The sequence below is a fragment of the Diceros bicornis genome, chromosome 5 (assembly GCF_020826845.1).
Source record: "Diceros bicornis minor isolate mBicDic1 chromosome 5, mDicBic1.mat.cur, whole genome shotgun sequence".
Lineage (NCBI taxonomy): Eukaryota > Metazoa > Chordata > Mammalia > Perissodactyla > Rhinocerotidae > Diceros > Diceros bicornis.
Genome location: NC_080744.1, coordinates 4,208,559 through 4,227,800, shown reverse-complemented (window position 1 = coordinate 4,227,800; position 19,242 = coordinate 4,208,559). Strand labels below are relative to the sequence as shown.

At 37.3% G+C, this 19,242-nt stretch overlaps 1 protein-coding gene across 1 annotated transcript in view; it reads right to left on the bottom strand.

Annotated features, from left to right (window-relative positions):
* MDGA2 (MAM domain containing glycosylphosphatidylinositol anchor 2) overlaps positions 1–19,242 on the bottom strand; it is a 786,958-nt gene that overhangs the window by 496,607 nt on the left and 271,109 nt on the right. The window lies entirely within an intron of this gene.

Below are 19,242 nucleotides of genomic sequence, written 5' to 3'. Positions count from 1 at the left end.
GTAAAAATCTTGATTACCTCCTAAATGGCTTATGTAAATCTGTAGGCTCTGATACTAGTGTTAGCTATTATTCCAAAGTCCATTGACTCATTGCTCAAGACAGAGAAAGAAACTGTGTCCTCTTAGCATTACCAGGCTGGTTTAGCTCTACAGAAATGTGGTAGATGGAAGCCCCAGTTCACTGTTTTCTGAGAGCCATAAATCCTAGTCTCTGTCTTTGAAAAGGCACATTATTAACTCGGTTGTATATTTGGAGTTATAACCTAAGACAGTGTTCACATAATACCTACATAAACAACCACTTCTAAGAAAATGTTGTTCAAGCCAGTTGGTGAACGGAGGTGGCCATTTTAGTCAATCTGTCAAGTCACGAGTCCTGAGGAGGTGAGCTGTAGGTTCTTGTGTACCTCAAAATTCTACCCACAACACAACAGTTTCCTTGTTTAGAAATAAAAGGTGTCTGTTGACTTCAATAAAGATATTTCACAGAAGCATTATAATTCAAAAGACACAGGTTTTTTGATCTACGAGATACTATGATTTATGTCCTCAACTCCGAAACATTTACAAATATACGAAGTCCAACAGTAAGTATTTTTATTCCTGAAACTTGGTGTTGAGCAACAGTAACAGCATGTACTGTTGTTCATATGATGTACAGTCCTTCCTAACTGGCTCACAAAATTCTAATTTAATTAACAGAGTGCAATTACCCATTACCTTCACTAGGAGTTGCACATTTTGAGAATTTCTACAAGACTCTCAAGCATTTAGGGAGAAAAAAAAAATTGTGCCTACTTTATTCTGGTTGAAATTAATCACTAGTAATAAACTTGTATCTTTTACAGGGATAGTCCATTTAAAATGGTCCATAAGTCTTCATTTGTCATCCTCCAGTCTTCAAAGTTCACGGGTGTACAGGTCATCTTTAGGGAGTGTAACAGGATAAGAGAACTAGCATGAGTAGTTAGAAAATGAAACACTATTTTTTGGATAGTTTTATTTAATATTCATACTTTTTTTACTAGATATTAAGCTAATATTATTAAAGGAGATTTCATGTTTCTCATGAAGAAGGAACATAAGTAATAAAAATTTGAAAACAGTGTACTTTATAGTACACCTTAAAACTTTTATAACTAAGAAAGCAAGACTTCTGAGACTGATTTGCATTTATGTAAGCGTGTATGTACATATACATATAAAATAATGAGTTTGTATACACAGAGAAATTTCCCCTACTAATGCCAGTATTCTGAATTCTCAATAAATACCATGACACATATCATCTTGAAAAATAATAACAGAATTTATCAAATACGTGCCTTCTAAAAATGGATATACAGGTCATGAATTGCTTTGATTTTAGAATTTTATTATAAGGAGAAAAGAAAGATATCATGGCAGTGATGTTGGCTGGCCATTTAGGAAGGCCTTCCAGAGATGATTTTGACTAGATACTCATAGTTTAGGGTCCTCGGTTTCATAGGCAATCATTTACTTTTGTCAGCACAACCAGAGATCCAGCAGGGTACTCAACTGGAAGGATTCTGGCTAATCAAACTCGAAAGACACTGATACATAAACCAATTTATAAATAGATTTCCTACTTGTTAATTTATAATGAGAAATATGAGTGCCAAAGTAAATACTTAAATATGCGTGATCGGTGTGGTCTTTCCCACTGAGAAAACCGATAAGGGAAATTTAAAAAAAAAACAGACAACTGATTTTTAATCATGATTTCAGGACCCCAGGTAATTAGATGACGTCACTAGCTAGTACCATCTAGTTATGCCACCCTGTGGAATCCTTCTCAATCACCAGGTACATCCTCCAGAGGGGTTTCTGACAGTGATGGCTTTCTTACTTTTTAGTGTTAGAACCAAACCAAGAATTTGCTTCAAAATTGCCTTAAAAAAATCTTGCTGACCTCCTACGGTTTGTGAACGTAGCCTTTTCCAAGACAGAGTACAAGAAGATCAGCAAATGGTAGGCTGCCATTCCTTGGTGCTATAGCATGGCAGATGTCAATTACAGCCCTCTTTTCTGACAATCTGGACTGACTTGTAGACTCTTTCTCAGAGCAGCAAGCAGCCCAGGCAGTCACCATCAGTTGATTATAATTGTCATGTTAAATGAAATTTATTTGCCGTCTCAGAGTTAGAATTAAGTTTCAGACATGTTATGTCTTCAAACATTCAAGATTCAATGCCATGAAATTTTCCCTGCTTGTGACATGTTGTTTCTGTGATTTCAGACTCACTGTTCAGAGAACGTTGACTCAGGCGGGTTGATTACACAGATGATTGATCTCACCATCTACATTTAATACTCCACAACTTCATTTTCAATGAATGCCTATCTTCACATGTTGGGGCAGCTCACTGTTGCTCTCTATGCACTAACTGCTCTTAGTTCCATCTGCCATCCCAGAATGTTGCACTTCCCCATGTTGATCTTATTCTAAATTTTCCTTTTAAGGAACATTGCAGTTTAATGATATGCAAAGGAATGGTTGAATTTCACATAATAGTGTGGATTGGGGAAATATTTTTAGAAAATATAAGTGAACTTAGTAGTATTACCATAATAAAATTCAAGGATTCTGGGCTTTAGATACAATGGAACATGGGCAAATAAACGTCTCTGACAGATGTCACAGGGTGAAGTGACAGCATGGATTATTTTTTTCAATACTGATGATTACAAAACAGAAAATGAATCGTATAAAAGGTATAAGAAATATCTGTTCCTTAGTAGGCAATTTCTTACTTTTGGGTAAATTCTAAGTCAGAATATCTTTTTTTTTTTTTTGTAATGCAAAAATAAAACAAACACTCTCAGTTCTTCAAGAAAGTCTGAAAATAAAGAAGTTACTTCAATGAAAACAAGTTTAGTTATGATAATACATATTTCATTGTCTAAGGATATATCTGACAAATCAGCCTCGTTGTGAGAGTTTTAAAATTTTACCATTGCCAACTTTGATGTTTCTTGGGGGAAAAGTGTCACTTGCTTCCCTTTCCCTAGAAGTAACTGACTGTCCTTGTACAGTTGCCCGTATTATTCTTTGGGCAGCTATGTGCAGAAGATGGAGAGCTGGGGCAGAGGGAGCTGCAGCCAGACCCGGAGGGAGAGGCTGCAACTAGGACCTGGACCTGGTCTATTTAGAAGTTCATAAACTGGTCTATGAGCTCCTACATAGAGATTTTATTTATTTAAATTTGCTAACAGTAATGAAAACTTAGGCCCAGCTCACATAAAATGTTTTATAGATATATATTTTCTTATTCAATTCCTGTATGGAATGGATAATAATTATTCCCATTCTACAGATGAAGAAAGAGAAGCTCACAGCTAGTGAACGGTGGAGCTGAGATTCAAACCTCACTGTCTCTTACTTCATAGCCTAAATTCTCATATTCTCCACTGCCTCACGTTGAATAATCCAGAACTAGAGAAATGTACTCCTCTCCGAATATTGTTTTCTTACATCTGTAGATGAAATTGGTGGTAGGTTTCCTACGAAGGGAACAGAGAAGGCAGTGACATATTTTACAGGAAGATTTCCATCACAGGACAGAAAACGTGGGGTCTTGTGAGGCTGTTGACCTGAGGACAGGGAGAAATGTTTCTCAGGTGGGCCTGCAGTCTGGAGAACGGACCCTTGATTGAAGGATTCTCTTGAGAGGAGGTAAACTGTCATAGAGTACGGCATGAAGCAGCCCATGAGTGCAGGAAAGAGCAGCCTGGAAGAGACTTCGTGAAAAGGGGTCTGGATTGGGTGGCCGGAGAGAAGCCACTCACAACAGTAGTAGTAAGTGGCTTACTTCTCCAAATTGTCCTTCTCTGCTATTATCCATAGAAAGCCTCATTAAAGACTTAAAGGCTAGGTTCTGCTGTGAAGAAAAAAGAGAGGGGCTTATTCAGACTTGGGAGAGATATAGTGAAAACCAAGGAAGGGCAGCTTTGCTCAGCAGAACACTTCCTCCAGGGAGCCAGCCAGAGTGGGAGAAGCAGGCAGCACGACAAGGAGGCGGTGGGGGTGGGGGGGTGCAGATCCTAAGGGATTTGTCCCTGAACAGGGAGGCCACACCTTGGGGGACAGCCACTCAAGACACTGTGGAAGGATTAGTGAAATAGCTGAGGTTACTTCGAGGAGGACTAATTTCTGATAATCCTTCTGGTAAGATCTCAAGCCAATTAAAGGAAATACGGTTTAATTTTTAAGGGACATATTCTTGAATCCTGGGCATTGCACTATGTCAGGAAGGCACTGTCACCTAAGTTCTAAGCAATAAGAAGATTTGGGGCACCAGCTCAAAGGAGTGCATAACCTGGAGAGAAAAGCCAAGCGCACCCTTTCTATCAATATCACTGCCTTTCGCTTACCACTTCATCTAGAAACTGCCGTTCCCTTTCTTTCCTTCTCTCTGTCATCTTCTCTAATTTTTTCATGATGGCTTCTTTTTAGCTTTATCTTGAACTGATATAGCATAATTAACTGCCACAGAGTGAAAATATTTTCTCTAACAAAGAAGGCAGACCCCGAGGAACAAAGATGCCATTCTCACTCATTATCTAAATATAATGACATCCAGACACAACAGGAAAATTTTCTTGTCCTAAAAAAGTTTTGCGTTTAGGTTATGATAATTTCATATTACATATTACTCTGCTGATTGATGAGTTAAAGCTTTCCCTAATGCTTTAGGTCTTAGTTTTCCCTGTATATTCAAGCATTGCACAATTATACGGCTGATATGCATTTTAAAAGGCACTAAAAAAACAGTTAATATGCAGTAATTCAGAATAAAATCGCCATATGTATCTAAAAACTCATCAAAGTTATTCAGTATTCAATTTAACAATAGAAATCACCACTTTACAGCTTATTCATTTACCTTTTCAGAGAAATCAGAAAAGAATGTATACCTCTGCACATCTAGAATTAACTGAGCCATCACTGCCGCCCCTCTGAGTGCAAACAGCTGATCATTGTTTACCACACAATCATGCTCAACCACAATTGTTTCCCTCATTTTCTTCCCAATTTCCTTCTGCCTCTTTATCCTTGGCATTTATCAAAAACATTTCCACTGAGGGATAAGAGATTTCCTTACTTCATAAAGAGGAAACCATTTTTAGTTTGGCATGTACATAAGCCAAGTATTTTTCACAATGCCACATTGTCAGGACAAATGTTTTGCCTCTCATCCTATTGTTGAAGATTGGCCAGGGTGGGACCTATTGACATTCTTTTGTGTCAAGAACCTCCCTCAATAATACAAGAACAAACAGTCTTGATGCAATGTTTTGCCAGGCAAAACCAGAGCCAATTATGAAACTAGTTTATTCTTCCCTTAAACACTAGATTGCTGTCACAAATAGACGATGAAAGAAAATGAGCCACACTCTCTCTTTCAATTTTGTCTTCAAAGCCGTAGTCACAATATCAGAGAATTTTTTACAAGGTGCATGATGGCTAATAACGATAAGCTATACAGGGAGTCTGGTATTTCAGTAGATTCTAAAAAAGAAAAATATAAATCTTTTACGGTTCTTTACTATTTTTTTTTTTACAAACTGGCCCCTTCGCTCCTTGAGAGCAGATAATTTCTATGAAATTTCTTAATATTTTCTCCAGCATATAAAATTATACCCAGTAGAGAAGGAATTTAATTAATATTTATTAACCTATATAAAAATGTCTTAATTCAATCTGTCTCTTTTTTAATGTAACTTTAAATCTGGTGGGAAACTTCTATTAATAGAGCACTATTTAATGTCTGAGGGGCTCCATCTAAGCTAGATAACAGCTAAGACACTACAATTTCTCTACCAATGATCATGAGTTAAACATGAAAAATACTTTCCGAAGAGCCGCAAAATAGTTAGTATAATTTGAAATATTTATTACATCATTACCATAAAACTACAATTTAATATACAACTGTGGAAAAGATGTGCGTGCATGTGTTTGGGGAGGGGGTGTGATATATACAAAATCAATGAATTGGTAATCATTATTTCATAACAACTTATAAAAAAACTCACAGAAGAGATAGAGAAACGAAAGTAGAAATGTCTTGGCATATTTGATCTTAAAATTCAACCTAATATTTTGTTAATGAAAATGAAAATTAAATGCATACTTTCCCTTTGAAATTTACAACATCTTCTAGGAGAGTTCAAAACCAATGAAAAAAGGAAGCAAGTTCCATTTAACATTTATTTTTAGCTAGGACTTGGCAAAACCAGATGCCAGGAGTAGTTCTACTGTTCTGAATACTAAATATTCAACAGATGGCTCTCCTTAGATTTCATCCAATCTGGAAATGCCCCAACAGGAAACAAAGATAGTCTTCAGACTGTTCCTTTTCTATTAAAATATACTTCCCACACACACGTGCTATGAATGGAAGGTAAGAATTACAAGCTTGTTATAAAACAATGAGTTTAACGACTGTACCGATATTCATTATGCAAATAAATATCTCCCCAAACACGGGTTACATATCCATGTGTAAGTGAAGTACCAAGAGAATAAAAGATGAAAAAAATCTCAAAGATATTTTTGAATTCCTACTTCTAGTAATTTCTGGGTGACATCTCTCACCTATATAGTGCCTTTACAATCCACAACACGCCCCCCCCAATCTCAAATTAAGTTATTTGGTTAAACAATAAAACCACAGAGATCTGGCAATTTCCACAGCCTGAGGATTCTTCCCTGTAAAACTACAGATGAATTACAATGAGGATCAAAGAATAGTCATAAGTTAGCTAACTCAAATACTGGATATTTTACATTCTGTAGACGAGAAGTGTGTGTTGTCTGTTTTCTTCTCGTTATAAACACAAGTACATTTGTGTGTGGTATCTGAGAGAGTTGAGTCAAAAGTAGTTCTATACAAATAGTTAAGCTAACATCAATAAAGGACAGCTAGTAAGTAACACAGCAAATATCCAATAAATAGCAACTATTATTCTTGTTTTATTAGTAATAGTTGGCTCTACTAGTTTTTTTTTTTTATTATATAAACTTGTCTAATTAAACAATGTATGCAAATTTTGTACTTTTAGTTCTTCCGAATTTCAGCCAGTTGGTACAGTGAAAGCAACACTGAACTGGAAGTCAGGGGTTCTAATTCTATTTTTTTCTTAAATGCCTTTCTTTCTGCCTTTAGGCAAGTCACTGGACTATTTTTAAGTCTCAGTCCTCTCATGTGTAAAACAACAGTCCCTCCTACTCAGAGTTGCTCTTAGGATTACATGTTATAATGTATATAAAACACTTCACATATTAGGCATTAATACCCCCACCAACTGAAGTAAATATTCTTTTTAATTGTAATTTTATTATGGCACATAGCTTATTTTTATTAATTCATTCAAGAAATACTTACTAAGCATTTATTTTGCCTGGCACTGTTTTAAGTGCTGGAGATTTAATGATGAACAAAATTGACATACTTCCTACGCTCACAAAGCTTATAATTCACAAAGAATATAATTCATATAAGATAAAGAAAGAAAACCAGTCAATAATAAAGCTATGAGAATTTAGATGGTGAAGTACATACAGTAGAAGCACTTCAATATGTCTTGGAATTCCAGGAAGCTAATCTGAGAAAGGCAGGGTGATCCTGGTGGGGGGAGACTGGGGGAGTGCGCCGCCAGCAGAGAGAGCCATCCTCCTGCAGGCAGAGGCAGAGCAAGGGTGGATACTTAAGGAACTGAACCTTGCATGGCACGGGTGGTTCTCCAGTGCACAGAGAAAGGAAAGGGGAATGATCAGACATAAGCAGGGACCACTTAAACAGAACTCTGAAGTCACAATAAGGAGTTCGGACTTTGCTTTAAGAGCAACGGATTTTAAGTCTGTAAGCAACATGGTCAGATTTTCATTTTTAAAAAGTCACTCTGAGGGCCGGCACCGTGGCTTAGTGGTTAAGTGCGCACGCTCCGCTACTGGCGGCCCGGGGTTCGGTCCCAGGTGCGCACTGACGCACCGCTTGTCCTGCCATGCTGAGGCCGCGTCCCACATACAGCAACTAGAAGGATGTGCAACTATAACATACAACTATCTACTGGGGCTTTGGGGGAAAAAAAAAAAGGAGGAGGATTGGCAATAGATGTTAGCTCAGGGCGGGTCTTCCTCAGCAGAAAGAGGAGGATTAGCATGGATGTTAGCTCAGGGCTGATCTTCCTCACAAAATAAAATAAAATAAAATAAAATTAAATTAACATAAAATAAAATAATAAAATGAAATGAAATGAAATAAAATAAAATAAATAAAATAAAAAGTCACTCTGAGAGAAATTATGGAATGACTGAAGCAGGTAAAAGTGGAGATCAGGACACTGTTTAGGAACTTGGGCAATAATTCCAGTAAAAAATGAGGGTGGTATGTACTAGAGAAAAATGTAGAAAAAGTGGCAGTGAGAGTGGATAACAGTGATAAATGTCACAGATGTCTAGATGGCAGAATTAAAGAAGTTGGCATTCTATTGGCTTCTGAGTGGGACAAGCATAAAGGAAAAGAATGAGTCCAAGGGACAAATGATCCCAAGGTGTCTGACTTAGACTTCGAGGTGGCTGGTGTTGCCATTTACTGAGCTAAAGAACACATGAGGAAGCACGAGTTCGGGGAAGACTCGTGTTCAGATTTCAACATCTTGCATTTAAGATGCTGATAGTACCTCAAAAGGAAGCACTGGATAGAGATCTGGGCTGGGGATAACGATTCGGAAATCATCAGCATACAGTGGGACTTAGCTATGCGAGTTTGACTGATAGTGCATTGCAAGTCTGTGAAGCAGAGGAGAAAAGCATGAAGGACGTCATTATGAGTAATATCAGCGTGCAAAGAATGGACAGAGTAAAGAGCCCACAAAAATGACTGAGAAGGGATGGTCTGACATACAGGGACAGAACGGGGAATGTGCAATGGCATGGAATCCAAGATACAAGGAAATGTTCAACAGTAACACATGCTAGGAAAAGGGCAAGTAAAGTCAGACTTGAGAAAGAACCCCAGGAAGAAGACAGGAGGGGAGTCAAGGTGGAGAAGGCAGAAGGACGAGGGTTGCGGAGTGACTAAGAAGCCTGGCTGTGAAGGAGCGGAAAGTACAGTTGCAGTAGCTGTAGGAATATTTGGGATTGAAGGAAGTCACTGTATTGCCCTGTGTGCGTGTGTGTGTGTGTGGTTAAGATGGGAATATCCTTAACATGTTTAAATGATGATCTGGGAAGTAAGAAGAATGAAAGGTCAAAGATAATTCCTTGAGAAAGTTCCATGGAGAACGCAAGAAAGGATAAAATCCATAGCACAGAGGAGGGATCTGATGGAGAAAGTAATAGAACACCTCCTCAACTGGAACAGAGAGAGAGAGAGGAAAAATGGAGCAGAAGCAAAAATCCTTGTAGATATGGTGGGAAGAACTTAAAGAAATTCTCATTTGTTGACTTCTAACAACTGAAAGTAGGAGTCAAAGTCATCTGCTGAATTTATTGGTAGAAGAGGGAGCTAGTTTGCAAGAAGAGGAAAGTTGAGGAAGTTTAAAATAGCTCCCAAGAAGAAAGAGAATTACTGAGAAATCTAGAAGGAGTCCCATGTATTGAGAATCTCGTTGAGATTGAAAGGGTAGAGAAAATAAACTCATAGTGAAATCAGTTGTTTGTTTATTTGACCTTCTCTGGTAGAGTACAGAATTTCTGGCATAGGAGTGAAGCCAGCACTTGAATTGATACAGGATTCAGGGATTGACAAGCAGCTGTGACAGAGGAATCCTTAACACGTTTAAATGTTTCCAAAGGGAAATGGAGTTGAAAGTATTACCAAGAGCCTACTTGAAGTGATGGGCCAAGAAATCTAAACGTGACAGGGAGAGAAGTGGTAACAGGAGAGGCTTGAAGAGCACAGCGAAGTCTCCTGACCCTGGATCCACTGAGACAGGAGGAGTTCTAAAGCTTCCTCTTCACTTATCAATTGTTTGGCTGGGATGAGTAACTTCACTTCTTTAAATTCTCTGATTTGAAAAATGGGGCTAATAATTCCCATCTAACAGGGTTGCTATGAGATTAAATGAGAATACATATGTAATTTATGTGAACAGTGTCCCTGGAGTTTTGCAACACAGGGGCTGGGTAAGAATTATGTGATTGTCATATAATAAACACTCAACAAATGAGAACCGTCATTGCTGCTATTGACAAAGTCAATACTATTACAAATTTTGTAGTGAAGCCAAAGTGTTTAATAGAAACCACTTAACAAATATCTTTAAATGCTAACTAGTTTAAGTGAAAATAAGCCTCTCTCCTTACAAAAATATATGTAAACATTCAGAGTAACTATGCTATCTCCTCGAAATAATAAACTTTCCTTACTTTGGCTCAAACATTATTTTACAAGAATGTTATGGTTTTGTTGTTTGGTTCTTTTAACATTTATTTTTTAAAATGACATGAATTGCAAAATAAAATATACTGACTTGCATCATTTGGGGGTGGTGAGGGCACAAGACTGGTGAAACTCGAGAATTGCAATGTCTTAATTCTGAGAGAAACGAAAAGCACTACAGCCACATTCTCACTGTTGGCCGTGCCAGAGGGGATGAAGCAAGGAAAGAATTTGAGGTTGAGCATGTTCTTACACACTGAATTGTAATCCTAACAATTACAAAAGCAATCCCATTTTTGGGAAAAAGACAGTTGGCATTTTTCATTGCATTTGTGGAAATGCAGCTATAGAAGGCAGAGCCAATTAGTTGGGACCACAGTACCTGGGTTGGAGGCCAAACTGTTGTAAATGTTGGAGGGTATCCCTAGAACATAAGCAGAGTTCTCTCAACAATCATCTTCTAACAGTTGCAACGGGGGGCTTTCCAGAGTGAGAGATCCTTAAGGTGAAGAAGTCTTCTTTTACTTTCAGTGAATCACAGAAAGGAACCACACGTGCCCAGCTCTCATCGTATCAACAACAGCCAGTCCAGGTTCTGTGGTGCCAAAGGCTTATAAAACTTAAGAGCCCTCTTTAAGAAAACATATAAAAATACAAATGTCATATCTGGTACATGCTATTTAAATGAGCTCAAGCAAGGGAGGAGATCTGCAGCTTAAATGTCAGCATCACGGTAAATCCCTCTGTGCCACCTTACCTGGTAACTGTGAAGAACAGATGGTCTCTAGGAAAGCATTTTGGCAAAAGAAACTTGTGTATACAAATGCATGGGTTAAACTCAGGACAAAGTGCAAGTTTGGGCTTTGACATGTTATCCACCTAGAAAGAAGTAATTTTTAACCAATAACATTTTAATAGTCCAGTTCTTAGGCAGGACCCATGCAAAATTGTGCAAGGAACCCATGTGGCATAATTTGGAGAGATCTGAGCATGTTACCATCTCCAGACATTTCCCACTTCCAGGAGTGAGGGTGTATGGAATTTCACTACTAAAGGCTCAGCCCTGATCAGACGTCATCTCTCTGCTGAGGATCCAAGATATGACGGAACCACTGGTTCACAACACTCCCTTCGAAGTATTCTCAGCAAATTATGAACCTCAATCCGCTCACGGGTATAGATCTATCTGTTTATAAGAAATACAAGGGATAGAGGAACATGCTGAATTTCACATAGTTGCAATCAACAAAATCTAGAACAAGGGAAAATTAAAGGACAGATTACTCAAGTTCTTCAACAAATAAATTTTTAAAAAGAGAGAAGGACTTTTATCGATCATAAGAGACTTAAATGACATATCAACGACATACAACATGTGGGTTTCTTTTGCATCCGGATTCTAACAAACCAGATGCAAAAAATGAGACAACCAAGGACATTTGATCACTAACTTTGATGATTTTAAGAAGTTATTAAATTTTAGGTGACAAACGGTATTTTGGCAAAAAAAGATGCCTTCTAAAGATAAATTCTGAAGTGTTTAGAGATGAAAAACAACCAGTAATAGAGTCAGTTCTTTGTGCTTTTCCCTGAGCTACAAACTCACTGTTGCCCTCTCCATGCCCTCTCTCTCTCCTTCTCCTGCTGTGCGGGACCCCCGGAAAGTAGACCCTGGAGAGATACAGCAGCTTGGCCCTCCCTGTCCTCTCCTTCCACCTGGGCTCAAGGAGAGGTACTGGCTGGAGAAGAGACAAGCCCAGGTTTGGACTACCTGCCTCCTCTCTGCCAGGCCAAGGGCTGGGAGTGGCTGAGTTTCTCTCCCCAAATCCAGAGCACCTCCTGGGCAGTGCTCCCTTTGCTATGGCACTCATGGAGTCGCAGGAACCACTTCTTTCTCTTGTCATTCAGGGCCAATGCTGACACCTTCCTATATTTTGACTCTCTTTCTTAAAAGGTTTTTAACTGTCCTGTTTGAGTGCTCCGTCTGTTTCTTGCTGGGACTCTCATCAATACATTCTCCTGCTGTTCTTTAGACGTAGCACATAATCAATAGAAAAGGTAATGCAGCTAATTAGTTTATTATGGGATAACTAAGTTGTTATTAGCTATGATCTGGGAAGTCTCTACTGTCAGAACATTGTGAGAGCACTGGAAGATGGGACAGGCATTAGAGAGCAAACTTTGCTGTGACCTTATATTGCATAAGGACGGCTTTATCCATTTAGAGTTAGGGACCTCATTAGGTCACATCTGAAAGTACATGAAATACATTGACCTTTTAACCAGACTTTGTATTAAAGGTTAACATTTTCTGGCAGAGAGCCTATCTTTGCTATTTTGGTGAACAAAAAGCAGAATTTAATGAGAAATTCTATTCAACAGATGTGGCTAGAGTACACAATTCATTAAGATTAATTTACCAAAGATAGCCTTTCATAGGGTTCTTAAGTATCCCTCTTCCAAGAGCTTTTCCTATTTCTGGTCATCCCATACCCAAAGGAAGATCTGGAAAGTGGGTTATTTGACTTCCCGCTTCCACAAAACTCTACCCTCCAATTGTAGACATTTGACCTCTGATGACAAATTCAGCATGTTTCAACCTCGGGGACTAGTCCTTACCTACTTGGGCATTTTTAGCAACCTAGATCAGTAAGCCAAATGACTCAGCCTGAGGTTATCTTTGTCTCAATTCTAGAAGGATGATGTCTATCTCATTCATGTGACAAACTGCCAATGAACCTCAATATTTGCTATCCTTTCTCAGTTTTTATCCTTATTTTTTTAACTTACCAACGAGATGCTGGAATAAAGATCATGAAAGACTGCATCTCCCTGTCTTCCTTGTAGCTGTTGTCATATAACTAAGTTTTGTCCACCGGGATGTAAGTAACAGTAATATATATACATAACATCCAAGGATGTCTTTAAAGGAAGGGGGCAGGCCCTTCTTCATGATTTCCTCCTACTTGCTGACTGAAAGACAGGCCACAATGGCAAGAGTTCCCACAGCCACCTTGGACCATCAATGGCTTTGAGAATGGAAGAAATAATTCTTGGTACCTGACATCGTGGAAAACCAGTGTTAACCCTCAACAGACTTCTAGTTACTTCAGCATGAGAGAAATTTCTGTCTTGAGACCACTGTTATTTTGTTTTGCCACTCTTGTTTAATCACAGCTTAATCCACTAAGAAATACCACCTTAAGACTCATCTTACAATAACTGGATTCCTGTTGCAATGCCTTATGGTTTGCTTGTAGCTTTGATATGGTGTTAGATAGACCAGTTTCTCAAAGACAGTACCTGCCCTGATTTACATTTCCTTTTAGGAAATGGGACTTGGACCTTAAAATCTTAAAGTCAGCATAGGGCTGACAGCGTGTCCATTGAGATCTCTGTAGATTTGCTTAAATTCAGAATCTCTATTTCTGATAAGATTCTGGAAATCTTTTTGTTAACCCCATTACTTCCCTAAGAGAGAATCTGCCTTCTTTGAAACAGACACTTGTCATTGCCCCTCCAAACCATGATTTGCAACCATATTTATATGTAAGTGCACTCAAGTGCATTAGCGCATTTTCTGGCCAGTGAAAAGTAAGATTTCTATCTGCTGGCTCTCCTTTTCTGATAGGAGTAATATTAAAGTCAAAGAATATAGGGCATTTTCAAGGAATGAGAACTGCCCAGTCAGGCTGAAGCACAGGCAGGGATTTGGAAATAACAGGTGAAAAGATTAGGACTCTAAGCAGGCACCAGAACACTGAAGAATATTTGAACTGTGTTAAATTACATCTTTAAACATGTGTGTCATATATTAAATTCTAAATATATAAAACACAGCCTATTTTCAAAACGCGTTGGTCATTTTTCTAAGGGACATTCCTGTGCATATAATAGCTATGTATATAAAGCTTTCATTCAAAAACTTTTGAAAGAATTTCTGAATTCTGTAATCCCACTGGGAGAATGTGTCTTGGAGGCAGAGACACATACTCTACCATTTTAATGAATTTCCATTTCAGTAGCTCTCAAGTACCTACGTGGTTTCAGTCACTGGGTCCAGGGAGCAGAAAGAGATTTCAATAGAAGGTTTCAGTAGAAGATGAGGGAATTCTCAGAGCGTAGTGGAAAACAGAGTCAGAGAAAGAACGGTGGTTTCCCGTGCATGTGGATTTCTATTATATGATCAGGGATTCTTGAATTTCATAATCTGCACCAAGCTGACAGGTGCCAAAGAATACTCTATCATCATAACTATATTCTTATTCTTTCTCCCTTAGGGAACTCTAACTTCTCAAGGGCAAGAATTCAATATCTTTATGATTATAACCTTGCTTGGTCAATGCTCAAAAACATTTGTTAAATGAGATACAAGAGTCTGAAAATCATCTGCCTAGACTCGCACACAATTTTTAAATTGGTGTTTCTTGTATCACCATCACTCATCTTATTTACCAAGAGGATGTGCATGGATTACGCGATTTCAGGATAGATCTCATGTTAACACCTAAGAAAATAAGTTGAGCATCCTTTTAATTATTATGAATTGTCAACAGACTTAGAAAGGGAATAGCTTCATAGTTGATTTTAGGGAAACTAGAAGAAGTACCCAAAATACTTGAAGCTACAAATGATGAGAATAATTAGTAAAGCCTCATCAAGTCTGCACTAAGCATCTTATTCTAGGAGTTACTGTGATTATATGCCCTTTAATTTAATATGTAATTCCATAAGATTTATAATTCAAAAGAGAACATTTTAGGAAAGAAATTTGTTTTCTATCCTCTCTGAGTCTTGATCTCTTCTTATGTGAAGTGGAGATAAGGAGTTATAAGGATTAATTGAGATAACATTTATAAAAAACCCAACACAATGCCTGACACATGATGATTTCAAATAATAAATGTTATATGTTCTTATATTTATTGTAATTTAGCTTACCTCTCCCATAGGATTATTGTGAGGAATAGATGAGATGATATATGTAAAAGCTCTTTGTAAATTATAAATTACTAAACAGATATTAATGAGCATTTTTGGTAAAGTAACTATATTATTCCTGACATTTTAATATCACACATTTTGTTACTAAACAAAGTATTATAAAGACAAATACTTTGTATTTTATATATTTTATATAAAAGTATTTTATAAATACTTGTATTGGTATAAATACTAAATATATATTTAGTATTATATATAAATATAATATATATAATATATATAAATACATACGTATAAATATATATATATATAAATACATATATATAAAACAAAGTATTATTAATACTTTGTGGTGAATATTTCAAGGCTGTTTTTTGGAAATGTTCTATTTCACAACGCTTAATGCTTTAGCAAATAGTCAGATAAACTGTGTTATGAGCTGAATCGTTTCCCCCTAAAATTCGTATGTTGAAGTCCTAGCCCCAAGTACCTTAGAATGTAACCATATTTGGAGATAAGGTCTTTAAAGAGGTGATTAAGTTAAAATGAGGCCATGATGGTGGGTCCTAATTCAATCTGACTGGTCCTCTTATAAGAAGAGAAGACTAGGCCACATGGAGAGACACCAGGGACTCATGCACGCAGAGCGGCCACCACGTGCAGGGGCAGCGAGGGCACAGCCGTCTGCCAGCCCAGGAGGGAGGCCTCAGAAGAAACCAACGCCGCCAGCAGCCTGATCTTGGGCCTCCAGAACCAGAAGAAAATGAATTCTGTTGTTAAGTCCTGCAGTCTGTGACATTTTGTTACGGCAGCCCTAGCACACTAATACTCCACGCCTGAACGCAGGCAAAGTTGTAGGGTCATTTTAATTCTTAGCACTGCCTCTGACTCCATGCAAGAAAAGGTATATTGACTTCACTCAAAAGTAGCTCATTCTGTTACCCTCCCACACCTCTAATTTGTCATCTTCAGATTGAAAGCATGACGATTATCCAGCGCCTTCTAACGCGCTTTAGAATATGGGTCTCCTCACTCGTAAAAACAAGAGACGGGACCAGTTGAGTCTTCTAGACTGTTTACACAAGCCTCTATTCTTGAGTCCTTTGATTTTGAACCAGAAAATCAAGAGTTTGGCTGAATCACTGATCTGCATATCTGGTCAATCTATGAGATGATTTTTACCAGAATTTAGGAAAGCTAGACATATATTAAGGACAATGGAATATGTGTTTCAAAAAGCTAGTTAAACAATTTGAAGCATTCTTCTTTATTCTGAGATCCTACCTTTTGTTTTTAAAATATTTTTGTTGATAAAATGTGTCCTTTCTTTGAAAGGAGATGGTAGTGGGTTTTTGTTTTAACATCACACTTTGCAAAATAAAAAGTCTGCAACCTCAGATCACACAGAATACAAATATTTGCATATATATCACTCTACCCTTAAATGCAATAATCCTTAAACTTGAACCAGAAGCCTGGCTTGACCTTCTAGCCCAAGTGGCCTTAGATTTAATGCATTCTCATTCAGATACATTTGCATCACTAACCGAATCTCACTGACATCTCCTTGGACTCTGAAGTACCCTTAGTTCGTTTCCCTTTCCTTCAAGCAGGACTCCTTTCCATATATGCATTATAGCGAAGATGTAAATAACCAGACTTTAAAATAATAAAAATCTAATAATTTTGAAGATATTGAGTGTGTACAGGAACACATTAATTCATTCCATTTTCAATTAATCTAATTATTGATTATATAGTGCTTATTGTCTTTAAAATGCATGGACCAGCTAAACTAAGTACACTATAAGAAGTGAAAATTTGAGTATTGATATTCTTAATATGCTTAATATAATCTAGCTATTGGCTGCATTTACTTTTTGCTTCTGTTTCTCATTCTGCCTTACATAGATTTTCCCTCCATTGTATTTTTTTTCTAAAAAGATTTCTCTGAATGTATAAGGTTACAAAATCATTAGGTAAAACTAAAAGTCATCAACGCTAGGTCTTCCCAAAAATTTTGAAGGAATATTTCATCATGTTTAATAAAACTGTTTTTCACATTTTGCTATGTCATATCTAGTCTGATTCTTTGTTTGTTATTAAGATACTCAAGATGGAAGCTTTCTCAACAATTTTGACAATAGGTATTATTTTATTTCACTTATCCTGAATTACTTCAAAATAAATGCATCAAAGACTACAGTACTAATGGATTGAACACTAACTCTCAATAAAATCTCATTCCATAGGAGCTCTTAGAACTAAAATTACTTGATGGTCTTTATTTTGAATTGAACATATGCATTCCTGATGCAAAAGCAATTAGTAAAGCTTTTGAAAACAGTTAATAATCTGGTCATAGTAGCACAATTTTATATGCTCACAAAAACATACTCCTTTTTCACCCTTAGGAAAAGCTCTGTAGGAACTAAAAATATTAGAGTCTTTGTTAATCATCTTGGTAATACGACAAGCTATGCAAGAACATCTTCTCCCACTTGTATATACCTGATTTTCGTATCTTTTATATAAACTTTCATATTTTCAAGTTTATTAAAAATTCTTGAATAACTGGGTTGTATCGAATTTGTATGCTCACCAAATGTTGACTACAGATCCAAGTTTCAAACAGCTCCTGCTCATTAAATTATAGCATAAAGTCATACAGCATGCTAAATGAATTGGTAAACATTTAAATTATTTTATAAACAAGGGCTATAAGAAGACAGAGACAAAACACTAGAAGAAGGAGAAGCAGGAGAGGAAGGAAGGAAGGGAGGAAGGAAGGAAAGAGAGGGAGGGAGGATAGAGCGAGACCGAGAGAGAGAGAGATCTGAAGCTAAAATAGATGAGCCAAAAAGAGTATTTCTGGATAGCAACTAATCCAATTTGGTATGCAAGTATATATTTTAATATTCAATGCATGTCTAACACATATATTTTATTTGCTCTGCATCTCTTTGAAATTTAGACTATATACCTAAAAGTGTTCATGTATTTCAAAATAGTAGCTGCCTGAATAAAAATGAATTTCTTGGAAATTCTGAGTGAAAGAAAAAAATGAAAGATCACCTATACCAGATGAAGCTCAGATAGAATCTGGGCATTCCCAAGGGTTTGAGTTTGTCACCTTTATTTCAGATAAACATTGTGGTGATTTTCTCTGAGTTTTATCAATTCTACTTCAACAAAACATATGTGTCATCTCTAAAGAGTAGGTATGTATGTAATTCTTCAGCACTGAATCCACTAATCTGCTCATCCTGAATTATATCAGATGACAGTACAGTTCTCCTGCTGAGTGACAACCAAATGCAGTCCCTCCTTAAAGCAAACGTGACTGATGCCAATCTGTGTTGCATACATCTTCACTGAGGAAACTGGCCCTCCAGAGAAACGTCCTCCTGGAATTCTAAGTTGGATCTTAGACTTCATTCTCTTATATAAACAGTGCGAGAAGAATTGCCTAGTAGAGTCAATATGGAATTATTAGTAGTTCATAGGTCAAATAGGATTTCATGGTCTCATCTAAAATTGAATCACCAACTATAACACAGCATAAAGTGCATGAATTCTAAGAAACGACTAAGAAAATCTCAACAAAACCCATCTGTAAACACAATAAAGTTCCTTTGGGGAAATATGTAATGTGTTTTCTACACTATTCAATGGAATCTCAGCTAAACAGGTGCCCAAGCATATTATCATAGAAATCAAATAAAACTCTATCCCACCACCTCCATCCATTTCTCAATAGTATATTATTTCTGAAAGACTTAAGATGGAGTTCGTTTTTCCCCCTTCTGGGTTAGAAGGAAGACATGCCTTTCTGAGCACAGCTGGAAATGTGCCTCTTGGCATCTCACCCCTGCCTTCCCCATCT